The sequence below is a fragment of the Rhinolophus ferrumequinum genome, chromosome 22 (genome assembly GCF_004115265.2).
Source record: "Rhinolophus ferrumequinum isolate MPI-CBG mRhiFer1 chromosome 22, mRhiFer1_v1.p, whole genome shotgun sequence".
Lineage (NCBI taxonomy): Eukaryota > Metazoa > Chordata > Mammalia > Chiroptera > Rhinolophidae > Rhinolophus > Rhinolophus ferrumequinum.
In genome coordinates this window covers 38907472-38929941 of record NC_046305.1, presented here as the reverse complement: position 1 = coordinate 38929941, position 22470 = coordinate 38907472, and the positions used below count along the sequence as shown (strand labels likewise).

Sequence of the window (22470 nt, the reverse complement as noted above, 5' to 3'; positions counted from 1 at the left end):
GGGTAGATACCCAGGAGAGGGATTGCAGGGTCAAATGGTAATTCTATTCTTAATTTTTTGAGGAACCTCAATACTGTTTTCCACAGTGGCTATATCAATTTACATTCCCACCAGCAGTGTATAAGGGTTCCTTCTTCTCTATAACCTCTCCAACACTTGCTATTCCTTGTCTTTTTGGTAACAGCCATTCTAACAAGTGTGAGATGGTATCTCATTGTGGTTTGATATGCATTTCCCTAATAGGTAGTGAAATTGAGCATTTTTTCATATATCTGTTGGCCATTGTATGTCTTCTTGGGAGAAGTGTTTGTTCAGGTCCTCTGCCCATTTTTCAATGGGATCATTTGTTTTTTTTGTTGTTGTTGAGTTATATGAGTTCTTTATATATTTTGGATATTATTCCCTTATTGGAGGTGTTGTTTGCAAATGTCTTCTCCCATTTGGTTGGTTGCCTCTTTGATTTGTTGACAGTTTCTTTTGCTGTGCAGAAGCTTTTTAGTTGATAAAGGAACAAAGATCTACGAGATGCAATCAAACAATATGGTGAAATTAAAAATAAAATTATTATAGTACAAGACACATTGTCATTAATTCCTCTCAAAATACTCTCCCTGACTTCGAACACACTTATCCCATTGTTCTTGCCACTTTCTGAAGCAGTTCTGAAGTCCTCTTTCATGAGTGTATTTAGTGGCACTGTTGTGGCTGCCTCGATGTTCTGAATAGATTTAAAACGTTTACAACTCATGGTCATTTTGACTTTGGGGAAGAGCCAGAAGTTGTCTGGTGTCAGATCCAATGAATAAGGTGGATGAGGACACACAGTAACGTTTTTATCTGACAGAAATTGCCGTATACCAGAAGAGATGTGTGACACGGAGACTGATCAAAAACCATGACAAATGCTGCTGCTGAGTGCCATTCAACAGAAAGGTAGGATCTTCAATATGGGAAGTGGTGTGTCAAACCTTAGTAACAGTATGTGACAAGTTTCAACTTGTTCGGTGCAGTCAATCAGGTAAGAGCTATGGTTGAGAGAAGGTGTGTTTTAAAGTGTACCATAAATCATCCTCCATCATGACAACACTCCGTGTCACACATCACTTCTGGTATGGCAATTTCTATCAAATAAAAGCATTATGGTGTGTCCTCATCCACCTTATTCAGTGGATCTGGCACAGTGCAACTTCTGGCTCTTCCCCAAAGTCAAAATGATTCAGCATATGGAGGCAGCTATGACAGCGCAACTAAAGACACTCGCAAAAAAGGACTTCCAGAATTGCTTCAGAAAGTGGCAAGAATAATGGGATAAGTGTGTTCGAAGCAAGGGGGGGTACTTTGAGGGGGATTAATGGCAATGTGTCTTTTACTGTAACAATTTTTTTTAAACCTTCACCATATTGTTTGATCACACCTCGTAAAATATTAAGACGTGAAACAATAAAATGCATAGAAGATAGCATCGGTACTAAACTTATGAACCTTGGATTTAGAGAGGATTTTATTAATCTCACCTCAAAGGAAAGGGAAATAAAAGCAAAAATAAATGAATAGGACTATATCAAAGTATAAAATATAATTTAAAAAAATTTAAAAACATGAACCTCATATAAATATAGAACAAACATGTCAAAAATATTTATTCAAAACATTAATCAGTTAAGGAACCAGTAAGAGGGTAAAGCTGTTCAAAAAATAATTAAAGAAATGGAGATTTATATAATCACTCAGTTAAAAGAATGCTAAATGAAATGTTGATAGATTAAAAACTGGTTAAAGTCGTACAGAGCATTAAAAATATAGCATTGAAATTATTTCTTCTACTAGGCAGAAATCCATAAGTTATCATGGAAATCTGTAATGTCTGGGTGCTAATCACACACTAAACAGCAAAGATAAACACAAGTGCATTTTCCTACATAATTAATAATAGTTCAGTGAATCTGTTAAATAATACTCCATTATGACAATGGAAGGAAATTAAGTCATCTTTTTTTATTAGTTACAATTTTACACACACACATGCAGACACACACACACACACACACACACACACACACTTTTACCCCCTTAATAGCCCACATCGTGGATACCGTGTAGTAATTACAGAAAACAAATAATTTTTGTAGACACATATAAAGCATTCCTTTAGGGAAATCAAAATAAAATTTCATGACATTTTAAGAAGGCATGAGAGTCACTGTAGTTTATAATAAATATATAAATGGTTTTATTTTTACTCACTGTACACCTCACTATAGTAAATACTAAATAACGTTTAAATTGAATATAGAAAAAACATTTTGCAGAACATTTATTTTAAAAAATGGACACAAGAGGGGCATTTCATTAAAATATTACCTTTGAATGTGTTTGTTTTTCCACACTGATGATAAAGTTTAGGATGACACCTTTCCTGTCACAATACTTTGGCCAGCAACTGTGTTGCAGTAGCGCTTAATGACCAAGTAGATGAATATGCAGGCATAACCTTGCAGATAATGCAGGTTCGATTCCAGACCACCGCGATAAAACAAATATCACAATAAAGCATATCACACTTATTTTTTGGTTCCCCAGTGCATATACAAGTTGTGTTTATACTATAATGTAGTCTATTAAGTGCACAACAGCACTATGTCTAAAAAACAATGTACAAACTTTAGTTAAAAATATTTTATTGCTAAAAAATGCTAACCATTATCTGAGCCTTCAGCGAGTCAGAATCTGTTTGCTGGTGGAGGGTCTTAACTTGACGATGATGGCTGCTGACTGATGAGAGTGGTAGATGCTGAAGGCTGCAGTGACGGTGGCAGTTTCTTAAAATAGACATCAAATGAAGTCTGCTGCATCAATTGACTCTCCCTTTCACAAACGATTTCTCTGTAGCTTGCAATGTTGTTTGATAGTATTTTATCCACAGTAGAACTTCCTTCAAAATTGGAGTCAGTCCTCTCAAACCCTGCCGCTGCTTTGTCAATTAAGTTTATGTCATATTCTAAATCCTTTGCTGTCATTTCAACAATCTTCAGAGCATCTTCACAAGAGTAGATTCCATCTCAAGAAACCACATTCTTTGCTCATCCATAAGAAACAACTCTTCATCTGTTAAAGTTTTATCAGGAGATTGCAGCAATTCAGTCACATCTTCAGGCTCCACTTCTAATTCTAGTTCTCTTGCTATTTCCATCACATCTACAGTTACTTCCTCCACTAAAGTCTTCAATCCCTCAAAGTCATCTAGGATGATTGGAGTCACCTTCTTCCAAAATCCTGTTAATGTTGATATTTTAGCATCTTCCTTGAATCCTAAATGTTCTTAATGGCATCTAGAATGGCAAATCCTTTCCAGAAGGTTTTCAATTTACTTTGCCCAGATCCAGCAGAGAACTCACTATCTCCAGCAGCTACAGCCTTACTAAATGTATTCCTTAAATAATAAGACTTGAAAGTCAAAATTACTATTTGATTCATGGGTTGTTCTGTTAGCAGACATGAAAACAACATTAATCTCATTGTACATTTCCACCAGAGCTCTTGGGGGACCAGGTGTATTGTCAATGAACAATAATATTTTGAAAGAAATTTTACTTCTGAGGTCTCAACAGTAGATTTACACTATTCAGTAAACCATGTTGTGAACAGATGTTCTGTCATTCAGGCTTTGCTGTTCCATTTATAAAGCACAGGCAGAGTAGATTTAGCATAATTCTTAAGGGTCCTAGGATTTTCAGAATGGTCAATGAGCATTTGGCTTCAGTTTGAAGTCATAACTACGTTAGCCCTAACAAGAGAGTCAGCCTGTCCTTTGAAGCTTTGAAGCCAGGCATTGACTTCTCCTCTAGCTATGAATGTCCTAGATGTCATCTTCTTCCAATATAAGGCTGTTTTGTCTACATGAAAATCTGTTTAGTGAGCCACCTGCATTAACTATCTTAGTTAGACCTTCTGGATAATTTGCTGCAGCTTCTACATCAGCACTTGCTGCTTCAAGTTGCACTTTTGTGTTATGGAGACAGCTTCTTTAACCTCATGAGCCAACCTTTGCTAGGTTCAAACTTTTCTTCTGTAGATTCCTCACCTCTCAGCCTTCATAGAATTGAAAAGAGTTAGGGCCTTCTCTCAATTAGGCTTTGGCTTAGGGGAATGTTGTGGCTGATTTGATCTTCTATACAGGCCTTATATTCATGTGTTCACAGCAATAGCACTTTTAACTTCCTTCACAACTTTTCCTTTGAATTCAAAATTTAGCTAACAGTTTGGAGCAAGACACCTAGCTTTTGGCCTCTCTCAACTTTAACATGCCTTCCTCACTAAGCTTAATCATTTCTAGCTACTGAGTTAAAGTGAGAGACGTGTAACTCTTCCCTTCACTTTAACACTTTGAGGCCACTGTAGAGTTATTAATTGGTCTAATTTCAATACTCTTGTGTTTCAGGGAATAGGAAGACCTAAGGGGAAAGAAAGAGACTGAAGAATGGCCTGTTGGTGGGACAGTCAAAACACACACAACATTTATGGATTAAGTGTGCTGTCATATTTATGGGCATGGTTCGTGACACCCCAAAATAATTACAACAGTAACATCAACGATTACGGATCACAAATCACCATAACAAATATAATAATAATTTAAAAGTTTAGAATATTGTGAGAATTACTAAAATGTGACACAGAGATAAGAAGTGAGTAAATGCTGTTGGAAAAATAGTGTCGACAGACTTCCTCCTGGCAGGGTTGCTACAAACCTTCTATTAGTTTAAAAAAAAAAAATGCAGTATCTGCAAAGCACAATAAAGGTACAATAGAACTAGGTAAGCCAAAATGTTACTCTTGATCTATACATTCCCACAAAGTCAATTTGACACCCCTAAGTCTTAGAGTAACTGATAACTTAGAATAATTTACAAATTATACATTACATTGATTAAATTTCCTACCCTTACATAAATATATCCAACACAAATGCTTAGTAATAATCATGACTGCCACAGAATTTCCAACCTAGTTAATTATGTTTAATTCAGATTATAATGAAAGGGATATTATCAGTCAATTTTTTTATATTACCTTTAATGTAATGGGTTGAATATTTTTCAACTTCAGTTGATTGACCAATTTTGGAATGCTTTTCTTAAAAATTAAAAATTAAATGAACATCACAGAATAAGTTTTTAAAGGTTGGAAAACTGTTAAAATCCACCACATTTGTACACTAAGATTTAAGCACAGTAAAATAAATAAATAAAAGTGGAATAAATAGATCATTATCTGCATAAAATTCCCTTTTATTTGAACTCATAATTCATCAACAAATGTTAATAGTTATCAATTTATCCCTTACTATGCCGAGTGTTCAGATTTATAGAATTGCCAAATAAATAATATCAAATTCCCTTTCCATCTACCATATACGATCGAGGCAATTTTATCTCTCCAGTACACTAAAGCAATGTATTTTAGGGGAAATTTTGATAAAAATTAACATTGATTATTTCCTAACATTATTTATGACATTGCCATCTTCAAATTGTATGGAGCCTATTTTGTTTTGCATTACTCAGCAGATGAGTCTGGTTCAATAGATACAATTAAAAAGATAACTTTATTCACACAAATTATCTCTTGCATATAAGAATTTCCAAATGAACTTAAGAGTCCATTTTACTACCATTTTCCCTTTTACAATAAAATAACATTTCAGGCAAAAAAATAAAGCTACCATTTTACTTAATTTGTCTTATATTGTCAATAAAATGAAACAAATGCTTGAAAATATACTAATCAAAAAATACTTCCATAGAATTATACATAATTATTAAACAAAAATTATTCAATGGTTATACATTTTGACAAATTTTTTGTACAGTATTATTCTACAGGTAGTTAACAATAAGGTAATTGTATAGTTAGCAGGTAATGATCCAATCTTTAAATATGTTTTGTTTAAAACAAACCTATTTGTTGACTTTTTTAATATTGGGGGATAGGAATATCAAATGATCTATATATCGTTTTGTCTATGCTTTTCTTCTTTGCCTCAGTCATATTTTACCTCACCCATATTTCTCAAGTTATTTCACAACGATAACTGTTTTTTGGTCATACTTTGAGTTTTTTTCCAAAAGGTTTAATACATGTAACAAACCAATTTCATGCTTTCAAAATTGAGTTAGATTCATTATTTCATTTTATTTAATATCTCTACTTGAACACATATATTTTCAAAGTAAGATGTCATAAATGGTATACTTTTAATGAACATAGTATTATTATAACATCTTCTTTCGCATGTCTCATTACATTTCTTGTTATGCTGCAGTGGTAGCCAATAGGCTCATAAAAATTAGGCATTATGGGCCAAAAGGATATGCTCCTTTAAAAATGAACTCAGAAATACAACTGACGTCTTTCTTTTAGCCTCATATAAACATTCTTGGCGGTGAGGTGACTTTTATTCCTAAATTTCAATGATACATGAATGAAAAAAAATCTGTTTTTATACAGAGTAGGTTTAATTTTATATATTTAAGCACAGTTGGCTATTTCACGATACCAGAATAAACACTGTATTTTAAAACTTTATGGAACTAATTTATAGTGTAGGGCAAGCACAAACTTGATCTCATAGCAGCAAAATTTTATGTTTCCATTTCAGCAATACTGCCTAACACAATAATATCAGGCCAGAAAATCTTAAATATAAGTTAAGCTCACATGATCCATTGCCTTATAAAGCTAGAGCACCCTGTGGAGTCATGCTGAATATGCCAAGTGATTTTTCAAAATTTAATCATCCTAAATGTCAGATAAAGGTGCTTTTGCTGTCATTCTTTAAAACTGGGGCAAAAATCCCAAGTGTGCCAGCAAGTTATAAAGAAAGCGTCTTCTTAATACTACTATTAAATAAATAACATCTTTTCCAATCACTATTCATTTTGAGAGTCACAGTAAATAAAAACATATTATAATGCTACAAGGAAAATTCAAGACAAATACTTATTTTTTAAAGGTAAAAATATAGGCATCTTCCTAGAAAGACACAAATTTCTTATAACCGTCAGATCAAACTGAATTTCTGTTTTGGTCATTCCTGGCTATACTGGAAGAAGTTTGGCAGCTTTAGAAATAACTTATGAACATAAAGTCAAACGTCCTCCACAAAAATATTAGCAAATGGGATCAAGCAATAAACAACAAGGAGAATACATAGCAACAAAATGGAATTTATTCCAATAATTCAAGGCATTTTCAACATCTATCTAGCAATATGGTTCACCATATTAATATATCTAACAAGAAAAACGCTCAAGATCCTATCAGTATATGCAGAGAAAGTATTTGAAGAAAACAACAACAAAAACCCATACATTTATAATAATCTCTCAGTAAATTTGGAGTAAGATAATTCCTCCACCTAACCAGGGTATCTATAATGACCTACCATTAACATCATCCTTAATATTAAGAGTGAAACCAGTATTTTTATCCCTAAGATCAGGAACAGTCAAGAACACTACCTCTCTTGACTCCTGTTCAACATGGTGCTAGGTAAGCTAGCCAATGCAATAATCAAGCAAAATGAATTAAAAGCATACAGGATATAAAAGTAGAAATAAAATGTTTTCTGCTCACAGATGAAATGACTTTCTATGTGGAATCTGAAAAACTCAGAAATTTTTCTAGAATAAATGAGTTTACCAAGTCTGTGGATATAAAGTCAAAACAAAAATATCAATTCTATCCCTATGTACATGCAATGAAAAAATGAAATTTTAAAAGATAAAATATGTTCCAGATCTATATGCTTAAAATTATTAAACATGAATGAAAGTAATTAAACAACAAGTAAATTAGGAGATATACCATGTTCTTAGACTGGAAGACTCAAATTTGTTAAGAAATAAACTATCCCCAATTTGATCTACATTCAGTGCAATCTTAATTAAAATTGCAGCAGGATTTTTGTAGAAATCTGCAAACTGACTCTAACATTTACCTGGAAAGACAAAGAAACTTGACTAGACAAAAATGATTTTGAAACTGAAGAACAAATTTGGAATATTCACACATCTCAAGTTAAGCATTTACTTGAAACCTACAGTAATCAAGACAGTGTGGCACTGGTGAAAGGACAGATCCATAGATTGATAGGATAGAATAGGTAGACTAAAAATAGACTCCCCCAAATTTAGTCAAATATATATGTGTGTGTGTGTGTATGTGTGTGTGTGTGTATATATATATATATATATATATTTGTGTGTATATATATACACACACATGTGTGTGTGCATGCATATATATATGTGTGTGTATGTGTGTATATATATATTTATATATATATATATATATATATTTTAAATATATATATATATATATTTTTTTTTTTTTAACCAAAGTTATAAAGCAATCCATTGGAGGGAGGCCTCTGCCTGTCTGTCTCCGTCTCTTTCTCTCTACCTCCCCCCGCCCATATATATTTCACCTATAATGTGTCCCACAAATTTCATCCGTACCTGTATCCCGGTTCAGCGTACAGGAAGCACAGGGGACTGCTGATTCACCTTGCCGCCCACCAGCTCCTGGATACTGTGGATGCCATATTTGATCATCACTGGGTGCACCAGGGACAGGCCCAGGCAACGACTGGCAGGTTCTCAAGGAGGCCCATGGGCAGCAGCATTGGGGCGGGAGAGCCCAGAGTTCCCAGACTCCACCCATTTCAAGCTTTGATGGAAGCTGAGCAACTGAAAGCTGGGCTCCATGTAGACGCTGGAGGCTGGTTTGAAGCACAGCTGCTGACAGCTTGGTGAAGGACACCTTCCTGACGCCCCTGAGAAGGCCCAGTAAGGCGCCGTGATCAGCCACTATGTCCTCGACCAGGTCCGTGTGGACTAGGGTCTCGTTTTGAACACACGGTGGAAGGAGCTACACTGGGTGGGTGTGAATGGCCTGGCGGTAGAGGGCGCAGGCGCCAGCCGATGTGGAGTGCATACACAGCTGGATTTTCCCGGCATTCTCCAGCCTCCTAGTCCTGCTTTGTCATCCAGCCTGTACTTGCATACCTGTGAACCTGGTACTCCTGAACCAAAGGGGGGAAAAAAGAAAGAACTTATGGTTATTACCATTATTTTTTAAAATGTTTCTTCTGATTAAACTAAAGTTTATTTTTGTATATTTAACTCTCAAATTGATTGGATAAATAATATTATTAGACAAGCAGATATGCAATTAAAAATCCTGTTCTGAGAACATTAAATTATTTGGTAAACCATCTGCAGGTCATTTAAATCATTGTTTCTCAGTTTCTTATAAATATCACCTTCATTTTGCATGTAGAATACTAAGTGGAAATTTTACTATCAGAATTTTTCATATAATAGAATTTGCATTTTTAAAACTATTACTGGAGAATTTACAAGCATAGATATTAAAAGAAAACCCAAACTATAATATCAAATATATATATATATAAAATAATTGGCTGATTAAAAAACATAATTACTTAATTGAATCATCATATATAAAATCACCAAAATTGCTGCATAATTTATGTGCCAGTAATTATGCTTACATATCAACTATTTATTACATGTGCTAATGATACAGAATATTAAACTTTTCAGACATAAATACCAGTACGTTTTAGAGGTAACATAATGTAATCAACTTACTGAACTATAATTTATGTACAATAAAAAACACATTTCAAGAATAGTTTAATGAGTTTTGATGAATGCATACACCTATGTAATAACTACTATGATCAAAATAACAAATAATTCCTTGGATCAGGGACAATATATTTTTTTCTACATTCTAATTATTGAAATCAGTCTCCATTGCAGATTTGACAATACAACGAGATTTCTCTAATTGTCCACCTAGATTTCATTTTCATGATATTTTAAACACTATTGTAATAACGTGATTAATTCTATTTTCTTTGACACTGATCATGTACCAGATAGCCCTGAGTTCCCTTGAATCCTTCAATTTTCCTTTCTTTTATGTGAACATAATAACACTATACCTGATCTATATAAAATTTTTATAATCAAATGAGATAATGCTGTTAAAATACTTTAATAACAAGACAGAGAATTTTGTTTCATTTCAAAAGTTTACTAGAAAATATTAGAACACAGAAAAAATAGAACACTAGAAGTGGTTATGAATACAGTCTACCAGCGAAGAGAGTATAATGAGAGGTCATTAAGTCTGCCCCCCATTATGCACAGGTGTTAGAGGATACAGAATGTTTTCACTCACCCACAGTGTTATAATGCTATTTTCTAAAGTGGTGCCTTTTTAGGGAACTGGTACTGTTCAAAATGATATGGCATGGATCCAACACTCACTTCATAATTGCTAAATAGTTTTCTGCAACTGGCAGTCCAAATATTTTGATGCTGCTGAAGAGAAGAGTGATTATTACATTGGACAGTAACATGCCTTCCCTACTCAGTTGTTACTTGGCAAGGTAGGTTTAATGTTTGCAACCAGCTTTGAAGGACTAGGAAATTTTTCATTGTGGCAGAATTGTGAAAGCACAGGTAAAACTTAAGACATGAAAATATATTCCTTTCTGATATATAAAATGTATTACTCATTAGGTACTGTGTTTTTCATTTTTCAGTCCACGATGATATATATCCCAGTTAAATATTAACTTAATCTGAAAGAAGGTGAGCTTGTTCTTTTTTATTATTTTAACTCTCTTTAAAGCCAAATTTACCAGAGCTTGGATTCTTGATGTCATTCTGTAGTATTTAAATCTAATTTGAGTGCTGCATCCATTTAAAGCGACTGTTGCAACCTGCTAACAAAAATTTATCTGCCAGATACTGAGCATTTACTACAGGGTAAGCTCTTTGCTAAGCATATTTTTAAAATAAGCTTATTCAGGTAATTGTCATACAATAAAATTCACTTACTAATGTTTATACTGCAATGGGTTTTGACCAACATGGTTACGTAACACTACCACAATTGAGCTACAGAACATTTCCTTCACCCTTAAAAGTTCCCTCATGGCCCCTTCACAGTCCAGACCCTCCCCCCAAACCCAACCTCTGGCAACAACTAATTTGATTTGTGACACTATAATTTTGTCTCGTCTATAATTTTTTATAAATGACACACTACAGTATGCAGTAATTTTTGTCTGCTTTTATGCACATTGCATAATGCTTTTAATATTCCTCTGTGTTGTGGTTTGTCAGCAGTCCATTCATTTTCATCACTGAGTAATATTTCATTGTGAGGATATAACAAAATGTGCTTATCCATTCACTATTTTAGGGCTATTTGGACTGTTTCCAGCTTTGAGCTATTATAAAATAGCTGCTGTAAATGCTGACATACGAATCATTGCCTGGACCTATGTTTTCTATTTTCTTGGAGTATCGGATTGTTAAGTGATACAGGAAGTTAATGCTTACTTGTATGAAAAAAAAACCAACATGCTATCTTCCACAGTGGCTATTCTATTTTATATTCCCATATCCAATGCATGAGAGTCTCAGTTGCTCAGCATCCTTGCTAATATTGGTTTTCTTGGTCTTTGTAATTTTAGCTCTTCTAGTACTCATTTTAACCATTCTAGTAGGAGTAGTCTCTCATTGGTTTTAGTTTGCACTTTTCTAACAACTAATGATGGTGAGCAACTTTTAATGGGCTCAATGACCATTTAATTATGTTATTTGATTAAACTGTATTAAATTTTTACACATACTATAAATTGGTTTTTATTATTATTGAATTGTAAGAGTTTTTATAGACTCTAGATATAAATCCTTATAAATATATAGAAATGTTTATTATGTAAATATAAATAAATAGCAATATTCTCCTAGTCTGTATCTTCATTTTCCCATTTTTGAAACATTATTTACAAATATGTTATTAAATTTTTAATGTTCAATCTATATATTTTTTCTATATATGGTTCTTATTCTTTGCATCCTAAGTATTATTTCCCTAACCAACGTCACTTATTTCTATGCTCTTCTAGATTTTGTATAGGTTTAGCTTTTATATTTAGGTCTATAATCAATTTCAAATTGTTTTTTGTTGTTTGTTTGTTTGTTTTTTGTATGTGGTGTAAGATAAGTGTCTTAGCTCAGGCTGCTATAACAAAATACCATATATTAAGTGGCTTAAACAACAGATATTAATTTCTCACAGTTCTAGAGGCTGGGAAGTTCAAGATCAAAGTGCCAGGCTGGCCTATTTGGTGCTCAGAGAGGGCCCTTTTCCTAGCTTGCAGATGGCCATATCCTCTCTGTGTCTTCACATGGCAGGGAGAGAGAAAGAACTCTGGTCTCTTCTTCTTCACCCTGTCATGGTGGCTCTACCCCTGTGACCTTCTAAACTTAATTACCTCTCAAAGGCCCCTCTCCTGATATCATCATATTGGTGATTGACAAATGTTCCAAGATTATTCTGTCTCCATTGAATTACCTTAGAACATTTGTCAAAAATCAAATGGATCTATTTTTGGACTCTGTTCTATTCCACTGGTGTGTGTGTGTGTGTATGTGTATGTGTGTGTGTGTGTGTGTGTGTGTGTGTGTGTAATATTAAAGGAATAAAATAGCTTTACTGAGGTTTATTTTTTTAATACAATAAAATTCAGTCACTAAAGTTTATACTTTGATGGGTTTTAATGACACACACTTTTGATTACTATAACTTTATAGTAAGTCTTTAAAACAGAATTCTCCTCCACCTTTGTTCTGATGAAAATTGTTGTTTTGGATATTCCATGTACTTCTACATAAATTTTGGGATTAGTTTAGTACAAAAACAAGGCACTTTTGGAATTTGATTTGGAATTCTTTGAAACTACAAAAAAAATAGGGAAAATTGAGATCTTAAAAATGTTGAAACTTTTAATACATAATCACTGTAGAAATTTCCATTTATTTGGTTCTTATTAAGTTTTCTACAAAAAGTTTAGTTGTTCTTAGTATACTGGTTTTATATATATAGTTTTTAAATTTTAACTTTAAGCATTTCACATTCACTGCTATGCCTGTGGTATTTAGATATTCTAGAGTTCATTGGTAATATTTAGAAATATTTTTTCTGTCCCCCCTCTTTTCTGGGACTCTAGTTTATACATTTGTTACATTGCTAGGTATTACTCCATACATCTCTAATTCTCTGTACATTTGTTTTTTGCCTTTAGATCTTTGAATTTATGTTTCATAGTTCCTATTGACATTCCCTGATTTGTCTACTCACAAGGCCTATTATAGGCCTCCATTGGGTGCTTACTGAGAAAAATTGTAGATAGGGGAAAATTGAGATATGAGACCCCTCAATGGAACACAACAAAGAAGTGAGAAAGTAAAGCTTTCAGTAAAATCAACTGTTTTCATTAAGTTTTGTTTCAAGGTATTGTAAAAACATAAAGTTGAAATTAAAGGAAAATATTTTCTTTTGTGGGAAATATTAGAGTGTTTATTATAGCAATGGGAATTATCCAGTACAAAAGAAGATGAAAATGATGAAGAAGATATAAAGAGTAGTTACTGAAACAAATTCCTAGAGTAGGAATATCAGCATGTTATAGGATACCCATTTCTTCATAGAAAAATTATCTCTTAGATGAAGTTTGTTAATCAATTAAAATCATAACCTAGAGATTTTAAACTAGAAAAATCATGGTTAGCTGAAATATATGCATCCACGAGGCCGTTAAGTCATTCAGCTCAAGGTGATATGTAAGCCTGGAGATAAGGGAGAACTTCTTCAGGGACAACTCTTGTAAGTAGCTCAATCAACTTCAGCAACTTAGAAAAATCAGTATTTCACCAGAAGGAATAAGAGTTAATGGGCAGAAGATAAGGACCTTGAGGTATCTGCATTCTGCAGAGACTGGAGTTATTATAATAACCAGCATGAAGTTCTGGCTGTCTTCTTGTTTTCTGGAGGTAAGATAAACAGAAGGTTTGGTCTATTACACATGGATATTTCTTCCATTCTCCCAACTACTTTTTCAATTCTCCCCTACAGGTGCGATTTCTCAGATGCTATGAAAACTACTTGTAATTCATTCTGAAGCAGGGTAATAACTGTGAGAGAACTGCAAAATTATCTAGCAAGGAACTTCAAGAACAGGCCTCTAGAAAGCAACTATATAAACCACAGCACCGTCTCATATTAATCACATATCAGAATGTAAAGGCTTCAACTACATTTCAAAGGCAATTCTAGAAACTGTGTGGTGTATATAACATAAACAATTATTTGTTCTCTGTGAGAATCTTGACTTCCATTTGATGAGCAGTCCTAAACATTGGCTTTTTATTTTTATATAGGAAGCACTCCACCCACTTTATATGTCGAAGTCCTCACTTAATGTAATAAAGGTGAGGCAAAGAAGTCTTTATTAGAAAGAAGAGAGAGTAAAATGCAAAGTATCTGCCATAAAGTACATTTAATATCTATCTCCCTCTCCCTCTCTGTCTCTCTCACACACATATACACACACCAAAATATGATTTTTAGGTTTTTGAAACAGCATTCCTTATTGAGAGAACACAATCTTGTTGAGAACTACAAGAGTATCTCATTCTTTGCATTATCAGGACATAAGTAGTTTTGGGCATTAATTTATCTCATTTTCATTAACCTATTTTGTAAAAAGTAATCACTATTTCAAAATCCCAGTCCAAACCTAAAATATTTAAGGCCATGGGAATGGGACGGGGGGATACATTTTTCAAAACATCTTTTTGATAGTGATGATACAAAATATTTGAATATCTCAATTTCACAATGTCCCTTCATGTTGAGGTTTAAATAAACTAACACATACAAAGAAACTAGTATAGATCTTGGCGTGTTGTAGAATTGGGGGAAATTACTTTTTTTTCCTTTCCTTCTTTATTTTGGATTATGTAACTATAAATGCACATGAAAAAACCTAAAATATTAGGAGTTTTGACTGTGACAGAAAAAAAAGCATATTGATCATAGATTGCCTGGTTTATGAGGCAAACAATGTAAAATAACACAGACCTTTGAAGACGGAATCTGCTCATTCTCTTTAATAATCTGAGCGTGTTTGTTTAGTGACTCAATTAAAAAAATCATGCATCGCATAAAATCCTTTAGATATTTCTTCTGCCAATGTAGCTCTATCTTGGGGAATTTTACATGCAAACCAAGTAGGTAACCATTATAGAACATTTACGGATTAACTGATCATCTTGAATGGCCTTTTTAAAAACACTTTCGATGCTGTTGCAATACTGGAAAGAGTAATGAAAATAAAGGGTGAAAAAAACAAATCTTGAATTACTTTCTGATATGTCACACTTCACAAAGGTGCACCATGCAGAATTCACTTACCATGGCTGCACTCTAATCTATAAAGCTCTATGATTTAGGATAATAACTACGTAAATGTTGAAGAAAGTTTTTCTTCACATGTCATATGCCATACAAGTAACTTAGACAATCTCCTTCTTTAATAGTTACATAGAAAGAAAAATATTAGATTTTAAGTTATATTTGCTGTGCTTTCCTCCAATTTAAAATAAACATATATAGTTTTGGTATAATACTTAGTACAGTATGTTTAAAAAGTAAATATTTCAATATTTAAGGAAATCTTCTTAGCAATAGTTTTGCGGTGTTAAGTAAAATGAAAAATCAAGAGATTTTTAACAATATACACAAAATGAATGCCAGATTCTATTACTGTGTTCAGATCATTCTAACATCAAACATCATTTTGTCTTATGTGTACAAATTCAGAATGAAGCAACATAGGCTATTTTCTTCTTTTAGGTCACAATTTATGAGTGATCAAAAATAACAAGAGAATGAGTTTGGGAAATCACATATTTATAAATATTTCAAATGAAAATATGACAAGGCATGAATTTTATAGAACTAATTATCTCAGTTCGGATTATATGGATATTACTAAGAATTAGCAGAAAAACAGAAAATTTAATAGTCATCATTTTAGAAGGAATACAGCTAAGCAGTGAAAATTAAGTAAGAGGGTATTACAGATTTTCTTCTGTAAGAATGGCATATGTTTATATAGAATAGCTTTCTTTAAAGATATAATGAAAAGCTTAAATTTGTATGCAGAGGTGAAGAAATAGAAGGTAGGATATGGCTACAACAAATAAACATGAATGTTTTTTCTGCAGTCTGCAAAATAAAAGACCAAGAATGAGCTTGAAGATAATATATTTTGTCTTTTGCAGTGTAGTTTGCAGCTCGCCACATTAATTCTAGAGAGATAATGAAGGAAAATATAGATAATTCTGTTATTTTGAAAAATAGGTCACCATTCAGTATAGTCAAATCTTAACTATAAGAGGTAACTAACTGTCTTACAACAAATAGCTCAGTGCCTTATCAGCTAATGCTGTATCACAGTCAACCAAATTTTTTTCATCGCACAAAGTGATGTTTCAGGCAAGCAACAAATCATACTAGTCCTGTTTCAGTAAACTCTGAAATGAAAACATAGAAATTAAAGTTTAAAAATATTCAAAAGAGCAAATAAGTTTGCTGTAAATGGTCTAGCAAGACAGAGGTCTATACTCAGCATTATTAGATGAGAAGACCTGATGAAATGATGAAGCTCCTTTTCCATTCTTTCATACAAATCAGATAACACCTGACAGCTAACATTGTTTGAAGAAAGGCACAACTGTGTCTCTCTGGAATAGAGGTGGACAAATCCTGTGGGTACTTAACTAGTCACAACTTCTTTCTCCCTACCTAAAAGGATTCAAGTTTCCAACTCAGGTTTTTGTTTCTTCTTTCTCCCTTGCCTTAGGGTCTGGCTATACTCCAATACAAACCCCTCTACCACCAAATAAAGTTTCCAACATGCAGTTAACAAAACTCGTAATTTCCACCGTTGGCCCATTTTCTGTTTTGAATGTGAATGTAGGGCATGAAGGAATGTTAGAATTTGAATTACAAATTGAAAATTTACTCGTACACAGGTTGATTTATACATCATATGTGTTTTTCTAAGCTAGTGTTCTAAGAATGCCAATACAACAAACTATAATTTAATGTTCTCTTTTCCTCGAAATTCCAGTGGACCTGAATTATGAAATAATTACTATAATTTCCAGTCAATTCATTCAAAAAGCACTACTTTAGCTATTTTCTGGCCTCAGAATTGGGCATAGTGTAATGCATACTGTTTTGGATGAAATGCATTGATACAGTGTAAATGCTGAAAGTAAATCCTGCATATTTTCTCACTGTACCATTTTCTTTTCCTGTGGATTTTTTGAAATGTGAACTTAGCATTTTGATCTATTCCTTCACAATAAGTTTGGCTGTCCTTTTCCTTTGCACTTAGTAGTTTTGAAAATCATTACTTATATGCGTTATAAAATTTCTCAATTATTTCTTATATCATTTTTTAAAGTTTTTATTTAATATTCTGAGTTACCTTTTTCTTCAGGTGACTAATCTTCAAGACACAATGAAAACATGCACCAGAAACATACACCTTGAAAAACTACTTGTCCTCTACTATCCAAGCAGATGCATCTGTGTCTGTCTGCCAGTCTTTGCACTTATACAGCAGCTCTCCACAGATGGCATCATCAACACGCAGAGGAAAAAAAAGCTATTATTCTGCAAGACCCTCAGCTACAGAATTCTTGGCATGTCCTCTCTATTGTCAATACATTACTATGTTTTTTGAGGACAGAGGAACTGTCTGTTTGACTATGTTATTCCAAGAGCTTAGACTATTCAGGTACGTGGTATGTAGTAATTAAAGACGTATAAAATGCCTAGAAAGACTACCATGACAAATAAAACTGTAACTCAGTAAAGAGGGTGTTCCCAGCTGAATGGATGAGATTATCTTTTTAAAGCATAATATGTTTTATATTTATTTGTCTCTTGACTAAAATTCCCATATGGGCTTCTCCACTTTTCAAGAAGAAAAGTGTATATTTTAATTTTACTGTCATGACAAACAAGTATCATATTGTAGAAGCACCTTTTTTAGACTTCCATATCATCTCTCAATTCACCTCAATATGCCTGATAGGCTTCAGTCATTCCTGAAACACCCTCATACCTCTTCACACAGTACTGCCCTCTATTTTAATAGACTTCTTGCTGAAAGTGCACCTTCCTCTGAGACTTTACCCTTCTAACTCTCTTACATTATGTCCAGAATATGTTACCTTCCATTGCTCTCTTGCCAATATAATCTTACTATTATTGTAGAATTTATCAAGTTGAATTTAATTTGTATTTTTCTTGATGTCTCCACTATTATATGAGGAATGGAAAGAACTGCAAGTGTATTCTTATTTTTAACCTTTGTTCATTTCTGTGTTCTTGCTCCTAGAACCTATGATGACATTAGATTAAATTTACCACATACCTACTAAACTATTTAAGCATTAAGGAATTTTGGTGTTGCCTTAAAATACACTACTTTAAATCATTTTACATTCAAAAGAATTTGATGTTTTACACTTGCCCCAACAATTATTTTTACATCTCAATACCTCCCATTCTGGGCTTGTGTACATTTAAGCTGAAGTACATGTAAGATTTTTAATTCTTTCCTATGCATATGACGATTGATTGAAACTCAAAATCACTTCTGAAAAAGGAAAAAAACATAAATTGGGTGAATAAAAACTATATTCTTACTTTAGCAACTTAAAAGAAATTTCTCTTCTAGTCTCTTTTCTTTAAAAGATTGCATTAACATTTAAATCATCAGTCACAGTCAGGATTAAAATCTGCATCAATTATTTCTTAAGAAAAATGTTTATGATACATGATTCAACAGATATCTATATATAAAAATCTTCCTGTAGAGTATTACGTGTAACCATGCTTTCAGATTTTCTTTAGCCTTATGTTCTATAAATTCAAGAATACCTAGATGGTTTTAAGGTTTAAATTGGCCATTCCGTTTAAAATGCGATATGCGATATCTAAAGTTTTCATTATTCTTGTAGTAACAGAAGTTTTGTTTCTGCTCCCTGCCAATCCTACTACATTTGTCAATAGAATTTATCACAGTGGATCACAAAGCATCATCTTCTCAATTATTGTCTATCTCTGAGGCTAAGGACAGGGTGTTTCATATTCCATTTATCCTCTTGTTGAACATTTGTCTCAGGTGGTTTATATTCATGCTTCATGTATTGTTAATTCTTTCCCATATTTCTTTTTGACACTGAAGCTGTGGACGTTAATCCATGGCAATGCTTTCTTTTTTAAAATGTATTTAGCTCCTTCAGATGTTTGGCTTTTATTTCATTTTTCTCCCTTTTTTAACAGTTGTTGTCTTCCACTGGGAAATTGTTCTTATTCAGTCTGATCAAGAGAAAAATTTCTTCATGAAATTTACATTTTAATATTTAAAATTGTGTATGAGACAATGTCCACTCTCGTATTTTTTTAGTTCTAGATAGCATGTGTTCTCAAGCTTTATACAAACAAAAGTGCATGTCTATCTATCTCTCTATCTTTCTATCTATCTATCTAAAACATATTTGCATGTTTTTATTTCTCTTGAATCAATATTTGAGAATGGCATTCCTTGGGTTATATACTATTATGCTTATTATACATGTAAAATTAATCTCTTAATTTTATAAGAGGTTAAGATATTTTATAAGAATCTTTTTTCCAAAATGGTCATGCAATTTTGCATTCTCACCATTAACATAGGCGTTCTAGTCACTGCACATCTACATTATCTTTTAGCATTATTAGTCTTTTTTCATGTTAGCAGTTCTAACAGGTGTATCATGCACATTTTTCCACGTGTTATTGTTTACCAAAGGTGAATAAATAAACTTTGAAATATCAGCATTAAAAAGAAACAAACTTTTGACATACACAGCAACATGGCTAAATCTCATAGAGGCCAAACCTCATTTAAGTGGTCAACCTCACACTCTAAATCTCAAAACCATCATATTAAATAAAACGCTGACATACGAATCATTGCCTCTATGGGCTCTTGTGCCTGTAGCCAATTTCTTCTAGGTGTGTCACTTATAGGTCAAACCCGGTAGTACTCTGGTTTGGTCTGGAGTTGGCCTCTGGGTGTGTTGAATCTTGTGCCTCTTAAGCTGGGCCCTACTGTAGGGCAATTTCAGAACAAAGCAAATCACCAAGTACAACAACAACAACAAAGAAACAATCAAATACATTCACATGTAAAAACAACCGATAACCCACACTCAACATAGGCAAAGATATCAAAGATATAACAACAAAACAAAACAAAAAAGCAGCACCAGTCTTGGCTTAAGACCACCAAGTAATCTCTAAGTTGTCCTCTGCTGTACCAAAGAGTCTTCTGTGTATTGTGCAGGCAGAGCTGGTCACCTGGTGCCCAGAGTGACCTTAGGACTGCAGATTTAGATGAGTGGGACTTAGGGGTCTGGATGGTAGTTTCTACAAAGTCAGTACATTTCTGCTCTTCCCTGCACATATGTGCACTGAGAGTAGCACCACCAGCCCTGTGCCCAGTTCTCCTAAGTCTTAGGGCATTTCTTCTGTGTGTGTGTGTGTGTGTGTGTGTGTGTGGTGGGCAGGAGATTTCTGAGCTGCTGAAAGCCCAGAGCTGCATCTGCTGCCTACTGCTGATCCCTGGGAGTGTTTCTGCAGTTGTAATTGCCCTGCGCTAGACAGGCCAGAAAGGGTGGGGGCTGGAGATAGAGGGGTCTTCTCTCTCCCAGCTCAGCTGTGTCACACTCTTCCTGCAGGCCAGAAAAGGTGGTGGCTAGGGGTGGAGGAGTCTCTTCTCTCCTAGCCCAGCAAAAATCATACTCTTCCCTGGGTCAGAGCTGCACGCTGGTCTTCCCAGAGCCTGAGCACCAGGGCTCCTCTGTAATCTGACACCACTCCTCAGTTCAGGGGCCAGCTTAAGTCTCTGGAAGGGTGGGGTAGGATTGGGAGAGTGGGGGGAGGGGCCCAGGTATGGAGTTTACGTCCTTTGTCCTACCTAGGGCCCAGCTGGAGGTCTCAGCTGAGGTTACTGCCTCAAATGCTGGAAATGCTGCTCTCTTGGCAGGAGAGATCAGCTGTGGGATGCAGGGAAAGAGCCCACCCTCTGGCTTTTGTGGTTTCTATTTCATCCTGGGACACGCTGCGTCTCCGCAGCCGTGGATGTGGACCGCGTCTCCACAGCCGCGATGTGAGATGGGTCTCCACTTCACTCCCTTCCCTCTTCCTCTGCTCGCTCAATTTGCCCACCTTCAAGTAATCCTTGCACAAGTCTCTTAGCTGTTCTGTGTGGTGAGCAGAGAGTTCTTTGATGGGTTACAGATGATCCGTTTGTGATAAGATCCGGAGGAGAACTCAAAAAGTCCGCCCCGCTGCAGCCATTCTTATGATGTCACTTACAACTCGTATAATTTAAATAGGTAATGATGTTTTGTAGCTAAATAATTACCCAATAAAATATTTTGAAAAGTTAAACATGCAAATATAAATAATTAAAAGAAAATTAATGAATTAGAAAGTGCATTTTTAGTAAATACTCAAGTGTAACACAAAAATATGGGAATAAAAGACATTTTAAAATGTAAAGATATTAATATATGGAGGTTAGAGTGATGTGGACTAATATATATCTCTTCAGATTTCTAGGAGAAAATAGTAATAATGGAGAAATAGTATTTTATGTAATGATCAATAATGATTTTATTTTAAAAGAAAGAAATGATTTCTTAGACTCAGATAACAAAACTCAAAAGAAGGCTAAATAAAGATAATTCAATTTACACAGATAGCATTAGACATACTAATAAATATACAGAATTCAAAATATAATGAAAGTTTCTTAAATGAAACAAAAGACAGACAGTCAAGGACAATTTTACTGATAGATTTTTCAACAAATAATTTTTGAAAGAAATAATATAAACAAGTAGTTAAATTTGAGATTATATTGACTGGATAAATAAGGATGATATTTAATTTATTTTATCAAAAATGTGTAGAATTAATTTTTAGGTAAAAATAACAGGCAATTGGGCAAGGGTGGCCTTATGGGCTGATTTGTATCCCCCTCAAAATTTATATTGAAGTTTTAACCCCTAATACCTATAAAAGTGACCATGATTGGGGAAAGAGCTTTAACAGAGGTGGTAAAGAGACTACAAATGTGTACAAATTCCCTCTGTGTGACTTCCACAACATCTATACTGTCAGTCTAGTCCACTCTTGGTTTTTAGAAATGCAGTAGAGGAATGAGGTCAGGTCAACCAAAAGAAGACCAACATCACAGTTGGAAGACAGTTCGGCAGAAACAACAAATTCTCTCTTACTCAGTTTTTTGTTCTGTTTGGGCCTTCAGCAATTGGAAGAGTCCCCACCTAACCCCACCTGCCCCCCACCCTGCCTCCCATGCTAACATTGGGTAGAGCAATCAGCTTTACTCAGTTTATAGACACAAATGTTAATCCTATT

The 22470-nt window shown here is 34.0% G+C and overlaps 1 pseudogene; it reads right to left on the bottom strand.

Moving 5' to 3' along the window:
• The window catches only part of LOC117015064 (tigger transposable element-derived protein 1-like), a 144470-nt pseudogene that overhangs the window by 106 nt on the left and 121894 nt on the right, over positions 1-22470 (bottom strand).